The sequence below is a fragment of the Patiria miniata genome, unplaced genomic scaffold, assembly GCF_015706575.1.
Source record: "Patiria miniata isolate m_02_andy unplaced genomic scaffold, ASM1570657v1 HiC_scaffold_6, whole genome shotgun sequence".
NCBI lineage: Eukaryota > Metazoa > Echinodermata > Asteroidea > Valvatida > Asterinidae > Patiria > Patiria miniata.
In genome coordinates, this window is record NW_024037073.1 from 22,340,799 (window position 1) to 22,351,420 (window position 10,622).

Genomic DNA, 10,622 nt, shown 5'->3' on the forward strand with positions numbered 1-10,622 from the left:
GGGTAAATTAAAACTTCATAGTTAATTTCGTAACCTGTAAAAAGTGTGAAATTATGCTAAGTCCAATGGTACGGACTGCTGACTCGAAATCTGAAGGTTGTGGGTTCAAATCCAGGAAGGGAATTAAAGATTTTAAAATTTTATATCTTTTTGGGTAAATTGAAACTTTTTAGTTAATTTTTTAACCAATTAAAACAGTAGAATTATGCTAAGTACAATGGTACGGACTGCTGACTTTAAATGTTAAGGTTGTGGGTTCAAATCCAGGGTGGAAATTTTAGATTTTAAAATTGTATTTCTTTTGGGTAAATTGAAACTTGATAGTTAATTCCGTAACCACTAAAAAGCATGAAATTATGCTTAGTGCAGTGGTTCAGACTGCTGACTATAAATCTAAAGGTTGCAGGTTCATTCCCACGCTGGGAATTTTAGATTTCAAAATTTTGCTACCTTTCAGGTCAATTGAAACTTTACAGTTAATTTTGTAACCACAAAATAGTGTGAAGTTGTGCTTAATCAAGTAATACGGACTGATGACCCTAAATCTGAACTTCTGAAGGTTGCTGGTTCAAGTCCCACAGTTGGAGTTTTAGATTTTAAAATTTTATTAATTTTGAGGTCAATTGAAATTTATATTTTTTGCAAGTTTGAAACCAGTCCACACTTCTAGTCTAGCAAAAGCCAAAAAGTAAAAAAGCAAATACTTTTAGCTTGAAGCAAATAGTGAAAGCATTTACTCTCATTTTTATTCATGCAAATAAAAGTTATGCTGAAAAATACGTAGGCCTAGTAAAAAAAAAGCAAATGCTAGTTTTTATACATACGACCAAATGTTTCAATGTTAATCATAATTGCATCGTTTATGTTTCAGTAATAGCCCAGCAGGCACCGACCGTCAGACTGACGTTGTATAATGGTTGTTTTATGGTCGCAACGTCGGATCAACCATACACAACCGAAAATCAACGTTGTTTTAGTCGACCAAAAGCCGACGTTGTCATTATAACGTCTGCCAGACGTTGCTTTAGTGTCGACAATTTAACGTCAGAATTTAACGTAACAACAACGTCGAAATATAGTTGGAATTTGGTCGGGAATATTACCAAACGTAATTTCAACCATGGTATGACGTTGGTTTGTCAACGTCTATACAACTGACTGAAAAACAACGTTGTATTATTGTTATTTTTGCGTTTCCCTTCGCGACGTCGCAATTATGTCATGTTTTCAACCAAGATATGACGTTTGCTTTCTAACGTCGTTTCAACAACTCAAAAAACGACGTTGAATTATGGTTGGCCGACGGTTATAATATCCGACGTCGTACTTATGTCATGTTTTTAACCATTATTTTACGTCCGTTTTCTAACGTCGTGTCAACGAATCAAATAATGACGTTGTTTTCCGGTCGTTTGATGGTTATAATATTTAACGTCATTATTAAGTCACGGTTTTACCCAAACTATAACGTCAGTTCTCTGACGTCTTTTCAGCGACTCAAAAATGACGTTGGATTATGGTCAGCCGCTGGTTATAATATTTGACGTCATTTTTAAGTCATGTTTTCAACCATGATATATACGTTCGTTTTCTAACGTCGTTCCAATGACTCAAAATCGACGTTGTATTGTGGTTGGCTGTTGGTTATAATATCTGACGTCGTATGCTTTCAACCAAAACACAACGTCCATTATCTGACGTCATTTCAACATCTTACAAAGCGACGTTGAATTGTGGTCGGCTGCTGGTTATAATATTTGACGTCGTTATTAGGTCATGTTTTCAACCATGATATTACGTCCGTTTTCTAACGTTATTTCAACGAATCAATTAATTACGTTGATTTTTGGTCAGTGGATGGTTACAATATTTAACGTCATTGTTATGTCATGGTTTTACCTAAAATATAACGTCCGTTTTCTGACGTCTTTTCAGCAACTCAACGTTGAATTGTGGTCGGCTGTTGGTTATTTACATTACGTCGACAGTGTCATGGTTTCAACCAAAATATAACGTCTTTTTTTCACTTAATTTATTCAGCAAATAAAAAAAGTCATTAAACCGGAATGCATGTGCAACGTAGTAATTCCCAAACGAAATTATCGGACGCCTTTTTTAATTTGAACGACTAAAAAAAAGACGTTGAATTATGGTCACCTAGCTGATGGTTATAAATTTGATGTCCAATCGTTATCATCATTGTTTTAACCGAAATATATCGTCCATTTTGAAGATTTTTCCACTTAGCCGCGGCGCGCGCCAATTATAATTGTCTTGGCCCAGAGCCAAGTGCCGCGCGCGCAAAAATCGTATAGCCCAAACGTACGTACACTTAAGCATATGTATGCCCTGTGTGTGACCTCTTGCATTCCAACGAACTCCACTGCTGTACGAGTCTGGCCAGTTTGAATTATCCGTTAAACCAACAGTCACAACTGAAGCAGCTTTGGGAAGAGACATGTTGGCCCAAAATGAACGAGGTTTTTGGCACCTTTTGTGCACAATATTGTCAAGATTCGGTTCTGCGATGGAGTGCAGTTAACATTGGAGATGTTCCCACTCCTGATCTATAAATCCAAGTCAAGATACGACATCAAGATGTATAGGACAAGCACAAGTCAAGATTTCGATTGAACCGCAAGCAAGATGATCTGATTTTGCCATGTCTGAAAATGGTAAGTTTCAAACGCGAATGTTTCCGAGTTAGTGATTTGCAATTTCTTTGAAGGTCAATAGTTTGGAAATTGTATCTTTATTATTATTATGTACCCTACTAGTCATGTCAGTTGTAACTTTAAAATTCCATCAAAATACCTTAACTTCATTGTAGAAAGTTATTAATGTTAGACTAGATGTTGGATGCTATTCGATGCCCTTTGTTTAAACATTGAAGATGTAGAAAATCCAAACTAATCAGCAGTCATGCTAGTTCTACCTGCTTTCTATCATCACGTCCAATCTTTATTTAGGCCTAGGAAAAATGAGGTCATTCTAAAGCATATCTCATTATGAGACGACTTCCCACACGTACTGTGTTGATTGAAGATTTAGAATATTAAATTTATTGTGAATTTAACCGCCCCACAACATATTCCGCATCCATCACTAACTCAAACGATCGAAACGTCTCTTTCATTTTGATGCTGATATTTTGAGACAAATACGTTTTCAATCTTGTTTACGGTGTTCAGAGTTTGGGAATCACGTATAACGATACATTATGCCACTTTTCTTTTGTCGTGTACATGTACTCTATTTCATGTTTTATTAATACCAGATTTTACTATAAAATTGGTTTGTTGTAGTCTTCGCAAAGCGCTTAGAAACACGGCGTACGACGGCGCTATTAATGTTAATTTTTATCCTTGTAAAGAAAGTTACGGTGCTTGCAATTTTAAATTCTTCATTAATTAATTTCAGTAAAATTCGTTTCTTGGAATCGCATGAAATCGCCCATTAGAATTAAAATAGGCCTATGCTTCGACTTGTCTTCTTCATACATGTAAGAATTATTTTTAATACTTTTTTGGATTTCTAAAAATTAAACTGCTGCTGTAAGTTCAAAGAATCTGTTTTGTTTTAATTATTTACGAGTCACCATTATTTGAAAAATGTGTTGGTATTCAAGAAAATTAACAATGTTGTTCATTTTTCTTCTTTTCCAGCTCTCTGCTTTGGTCAGTTGAGGGAGACGAATACACTACCTAAGCCCTACTTTACGTGGCCCCATGCACCATCAGGCTCAACATCAACCGCCTGATGTCTTCTATACCTGCACAAATATTCACAGAAGAGATTAGAGATCATGTCTGTGTTGGTTGTGATTCCGCGTGGTAATGAAATCTGATGCCAAAATTGATCGGCCTATTAACATTGAACATTTGAAGCGTCTAATTGACATTATTTAAGCCTGTCAGACTGACGCCACTATTTTGAATATTGATTAACGTTGGAAAACTTACTTTTTTTCACTGTTATTTCGGTTGTGTACTATAAGAGCCTAGCCAACCAGTTTATTAAAAAAAAATGAACAAGTTGTGTAATATTATACACAAGTTGTGTAAACAACGGTTTACACAACAGGTTGCTAGCTTCATATATTACACAACCGTTTGATTTTTACACAACCGAAATAACAGTATTCAATGTCTACAAAAATAGCATTTGAAACCATGTACTGACCTAACTTCAATCATGGAATTCAAACATTGAAAGGACGTTATTACGACGGTCAGATAGACGTCAATTTTGACCTCACACAGACGTTATAATTTGGTCATTTTTCGACGTCTAAATAACTTCAACCGCGACGTCCTGTCGACGTCCATTCAACCAGACAAATCATGGTCAGACTGACGTCATAATTTGACTATATATGGACGTTAGATTTCGGTCAGGTTTTCGACGTCTAAATAACCTACTTTTTCAACCATATTCTGACCTAAATTCAACCAACAATCTGACGTCCTGTAGACGTCCATCTAACCAGTTAATCATGGTCAGACTGACGTCATAATTTGACTATAATCGGACGTTAGTTTTCGGTCATGATTAGCAGTTAATCATGGTCAGACCGACGTCACAATTTTGACCACATATCGACGTTAGAATTTGGTCAGGTTTTCAACGTCTAAAAAACTTACACTTACAACCACTACGGCAACCAAAAAACAACGTCGGAGTTGGTCGGAATCTGACGTCAGATAGACGTTAAATCGACCAAAAATGCCTGCTGGGAGATTTGAGGACCTACATGGATCTGTTTGGGCCTACAACGACGCCCATTCACTGAGCGGATTCGGGATTTGCCCATCGAGAACTCGAAAAGATAGGAGAGACCAAGGCCAGTTGCTTTGGTAAAATTTTTCATTCAGGTAAGACAAACTTCCATGAAGACTCAACTCATTAGTTCAATTCCCCCCCCCCCAAAAAAAGCCCTAAGACAACACTGAGTGTACACTATTTACAAAATATGTCCGGTTTTATTTAGTTAAGTGGCTTTCAGGCTGTTAGTTCTCCCACATTTTAATGGTGGTCCCTCATTTGACATGTTGTCATCAAACGTTCTTTTGTCAAAGCCATCGGGGCAGAATATTTTTGGCATGCTGTTGGAAAGAACCAATTTTCAACTTTTGTTCTTGTGAAAATCCTGTTGCGTGACATCACAGCCTGTGTCGTGATGTGAATGAGTTCTACCTGATTGATAAACGTGACCCGACTCAGAGGTGCCATGTCTTGGTGACAGTCCCTCGCTTGTCAGCTGGTATGGAATGTCATTTGGTGACAAGTGAACGTCCTTATCCAAAGTCAAGGAGTAATGTCCCACAGTATCTCCGGGGTTATCCACGATGTTGCCGAGCGGCTCCGAATCCTCCTCAGACGTTATCGTCATGACGACTGTCTGCTCCATGTTCCCAAGGGTGCCCTCCGAGGACGACATCATGGCCATGTGTGAGATGTCCTGTGATTGGTCAGCCAGGTCTGGTACCAAGACTGTAGATTCAGCTGCAGATTCCTCGGGGGCTGATTTGGATAATGCGCAGGCCTGAGTGTACAGCCGTAGCTGTGCTAGATGGTGGTGCAGCAGCTGGGTGTGCTCCTCAGACATGTGTTGCAGTAACTCTTGCAAAATGGACTGGTTCTCGCTGTCGTTGGTTGGATGTTTCAAACTGGACGTGTGAATCATGGACAGCTGCTGCTTGAGTGACATGTTTGTGTTGGACAAATACTCAACCTGGAGGGCAAGACGGATGGGCAGAGAAATTATTTGTTTACAGATGGAATTTTAATAGACCAATCCATTAGGCTCTGCCCCATGATGTGTAACCAATCACAACCATGACAGCGCACACCAAAGTCTGACATTTATGCACTTCATGATGTGTGCAGTTGGAGCATGAATGCTTAAGAAGGCACATGTGTTGTTACCCAGTTATTTAGTGCAACTAGAGTTTGAGTGAAACCACGAATCCTCTACACAAGGATAAACGACACATCTGAGCTTGTGTACAAAATGTGTGCAACGGTTTGTCTGCATTTATCATAAGCAGCGTCAGCGCATAAAACAACGTAGAACGTGTAGCGTAGAACGTGTAGAAAATGTAGAGCAATGACAACAACAGTGCACACCATGATCGTCCACAGCCATGACAGCTGGCATCCTGACAGAAATCTGACCACTGAAAGAACGCAGTCGCATTAGTGTGCCTGCATTAGTTCTGATCAAGGTATGTCCCCCCTCCCACTTTTGAGAAGCGATTGACGCCCTTGGTACCTGTTGCATGCAGGGAACAAGATCCAAACTCAACAAAGACCAAGACCAGATGGAATGCCCACTCACCTTTGTACGAAGCCTTTCTATAGTGCCTTTCATCCTGTGCTCTGTCTGGGCCCACGTGGTCCGCTCCTCCTCAAGAGTCTTCTCCAGACGTTCCTTCTCCTGCAGCAGCAGCGACAAGTTGTGCTCTGTGTAGCAAGTCTCGTCCTCCAAATCCTCTTTGCTTCCTTCATCTGGTATTTCAATAAGGACAACTGTTTACGAGAGTCTCGTCCTCCAAATCCTCTTTGCTTCCTTCGTCTGGTATTTCAATAAGGACAACTGTTTACGAGAGGGAAAGGTTGAGTAATTATCCTGGATAATGATTCCTGTAATAATGAAAGTCGGTCATCAAAAGGTCACTCCAGGTGTGGGCTACACAAAGAGGGGAAATGATGGGAGGAGTTTATGGAGTAGAAAGGTCGACATATATGTTGTGCTTGAATGGGACAGATGATATGTAGCGGTAAAAACAGGATGCAGGCGAGAAAGTCCCCAATGATGCAGTGTGTCAAGAACATGTAATTCCTTGTAACTGGGTGCAAGCAATCACTCACTTTTTCAAACCGTATTCCTAACATTAGGTGGGCAAGGTGAAGGCCAAATGCCAATATTTAATTAATTGTTTAAGTCAGCTCTCAAAATGTACTGCGACCCTGACTTATTAGATTTTTTTGTTGCTTAGAACCTTCCTGAATCCTCCAAAATTCAATCTACTTAAATAACACCAATGGCACACCCTTTGCACCTTGTAATTTCAATCTGTAAAATCCACTGTCAATATTGGCCCTCATCCACCCCAACCCCCTAAAAAATTGCTGAACTTTTGGTTGTTGTTTACATATTTTATTGACCAAACAAGTGCAGGAGTGAAGACAACTGTATTAAACATGTTGTTGTCTACCCATTCCCTTCTTCCATATGGATTCATGATATATCAATTGAAAACAAAGTGGGGGTGGGGGGTGGGGGTGGGGGGGGGGGAAGAGTTCTTCCTTGCATCAAATGCCTCCCCCTTGGCTTTTTGGTCAGCTTCTTCTAATTATCCTTCACTGCTGGTGGCATTATCCACCTTAACCTCTGGGTAGATGCTGAAGGATTCTTGGAGGGTCAGGGTTAATATTCTTACCATCTTACCTTCCCCATTGGCAGTGCTCTGGCTCGGATCATTGATGCAGGCATACTGGTACTCGATCTGCGGCTGCTGCCCGTCAGTCTGCTCATAGCCCCGGGGATGATGTGTCCGTCTCTGATGGCTGCTGTGACTGGGGGACTATGAGGTGTGTTACCAGGCTGGTACTGTTGGGTGCTGGGTCAGTGTATGTGGTGAAGATCTAGTTGACATCCTGGGTAAAAATGGTGGAGTGAAGTGGTTGAGGATGATAAAATGAGACAAAACCTGCAGGGTTGCAAAAGATTCAATTTACACTGCAAATGTACAGGGAAAAATTAAAGTTCAAACTTAATTATTTTAAAAGATCCTAAGTGTTGGCATTTGATAAAATCCACCAAAATCCTTGTAAACCACCATACCTGCTCACAAGGTACATCAATTTCAACTGATGAAATTTATTTCATCGTTTGTTTTATTTTCATGCAGATTAAAGGGGACCATTACATTACAGCAACGGCATACTCAGTTGTCTTGAAACAGCACTGAAACTGCGAAGGTTAAAAAAATAAGTGCATTTTCAAACAGTTTAAGCCAAAAGGGTGTCTCTAATCATTCTCAAAAGAATAAATACTTGAGTCAAATGTTTGATTGTGAAATTCATTTCAGAGAGTCTTTAAAGCTATAAATAAGTCCAATGAGCTCCGGAATTCAAGCATCAGGAATTTACAACATTTTCTGAGTGAACCATGGTAGTTTACCCACCTGTGCCAATGTTTAATAGCTTATCACTGTTGATGCAGTTTAAAGGGAATAAAAGTATGCTTGGAAGGTCTTAATCACTCTGTTTAAAACCGCTTGGAGTCGAAGGCGATGGTATTTATCAGCACCCAGACTCCAAGCGGTCTTAAACTTAAATACCGACCAAGCACATATTTATTCCCATTCATAAATACCTATTCTGTCAAAAAAAATCCAAACCTTTTGGTAAAACAACTGATTTTGCTCAACAAGTTCACTTCATGTTTTTTTAACACCCCTCTATAGCTAAATAATGGAGTGTCCAGCTCGCGATTAAGATGTTAACAACTCCTTTTATGGAGATTGGTGCACGCATCGCACATACTGCGCGATGTCATGCAAAAATGCACCTGGGGTGTTGCGTTGTGAATTTTAGGACTATGAAATACTGACTCACTGGTAGCATTGCGCATGCCTACGTGAGGACCAATAAAATGGAAAGAGGCACTGGATTTCATAGGAGCCAACATTTCAAGTGACACTGGAAAAGAGTTGAAGACCAGCCAGCCATGTCTTTATCATCCATTTAAGACCGGCCACATGGCGGCTTCTCGACCAATAGGAATGGATCAACTGCCATAGGTATTTATGAATTGTGGTTTACATGTATTGTACGTGCAGTCTGATGTGCCCACTGGGATCAAATGAAGTACATGATTGTAACATTGACCATGACATACTGTACCCGAGTAATAACTATCTGTATTGTGGTCTCTGGATTACGGAAGTGTTGCTGGTAGTGCTTCATAGCCTCGTCCCTCCTGCTGAACCCGTTGTGACAGTGGTAGCAGTGCCAGTGGGCACCCTTGAAGTATTTCTGCTCGTGAATGATGCCGTGGACGATGCAGGATCTACATCACTGCAATATTTTAAGACCTGGGGAGGGATACAGTAGAGGATTGGTTTGGCAATTTTGACAAAAGCTGACAGCTATATGCACTTTGACAAAACATGAACTATGGATCTTTTTATATGGTTCTCTTGCTGTAACAGGCACAAGTAAGCTATTGACCTGAGTTAGGACTCTTGTTCAGGCAGGCCGGATGCAAAGTTTTTCCTAAGTCACAGCCGGCGCTTGGGCATGGCCTGTGACAATTGAGTCTATCGAACACTGATATCTGCTAAGAATAACCAGCCCAGGTATCTGTCAATGTCATAAAACTTCCACAAATGCCACTACCTTGTCCTGCTGTCCACTACCTTCAACTTATCTTAATTAACCCTAACCCTGCCACATGCAGCACAGTGCATCAGGTGGAAAAGTCTGGTGCACTTTGCTGCATTTCAGCTATCAACACCAGTGCATTAACAGCCAGTTCTGAAACAATGAGAGCTAATCCCATTGAACAATGCCTCAGTTGTATCCTGCTGCGTTCGAGGACCACAGACTCCGAGGCAATTTGGCTTTGAGACTTTTGACCTGATGGATCTTGCTGCACTCGGCAGGCTTGTCACTTAGACAAGTGTTGCATGTTGCTGCCTTTGGCAGGGTTTCTAGCCAAAATAACATGGAGGGTTAATTAATTCAACTCACAAATCTTTTCAAAAACATGGACCGTAAAAGTTATCTTGTAGCATGACCTGCGACGAGAAAGTAAAACAGTGGCTACACTACCTGTCTGTGCATTGTATGGGCGTCCAGTCTGCCTCAGCGCCTTTCATCCGCACTGATGGATGCGCCTACAGTTGCAAAAAAACACATGAGAAAAAATGTCAACAATCAAATTTATATGTATGATGTAAAAAAAAATATGTAAATGTATAAAACGGCAATGCCAATAAAATCAGTAAAAAAAACCCACATTTTCTACTCAATCAAAACCTTCACAGAAATTTTCAAAGTGGGGGGAGGGGGGAACAAATTAGGCCAAATAAAAAAAACAAAACATGTTAAGCGTCCCTACCTGCTTCCTTTTTGGAGGCTGGCTCCTTTGGCTCCTTTTATTTTTTCTTTCTTTTTTGTAACCAATTTTTTTTTTTAATTTTGGCCTCTTACATTGTCTCTGTTGCATCATGGAGCTATAAACACATTTCGATATAAAGCTGGTATGTAATTTTCTGAGTTTAATGGCAGCCATTTTTTAAAAAACCCAAATGGCAGCCATCTTAAACACTAGCCCTGTCGGGCGACCATTTTGGAGGACAGAAAAACAAGGGCCTCCCGCTTCCTTTTTTTTCAAAAAGCAGGACCCTAACTCCCCCTAAGCATGTTCTTTTTGGAAAGATTCCCGTATCCGGCCATCACTTGTCAATGTCATCCTGTGCAGAATGAGACTGGTCTGAAAATTTGTGTTTTCTCAGTAAATACCCCAATAAATTCCCTGCTAAATTTGACTTTTAAGGGCGAGCGTGAAGTGAAGGGCCCCTGTTTTATTTTGATCGAATTAGAGTCAA

General features: G+C 40.0%; 1 pseudogene; it reads right to left on the reverse strand.

Moving 5' to 3' along the window:
- Positions 1-4,942: 4,942 nt before the first annotated feature.
- LOC119743432 lies at positions 4,943-9,258 on the reverse strand (annotated as a pseudogene).
- Between the last annotated feature and the right edge of the window lie 1,364 nt (positions 9,259-10,622).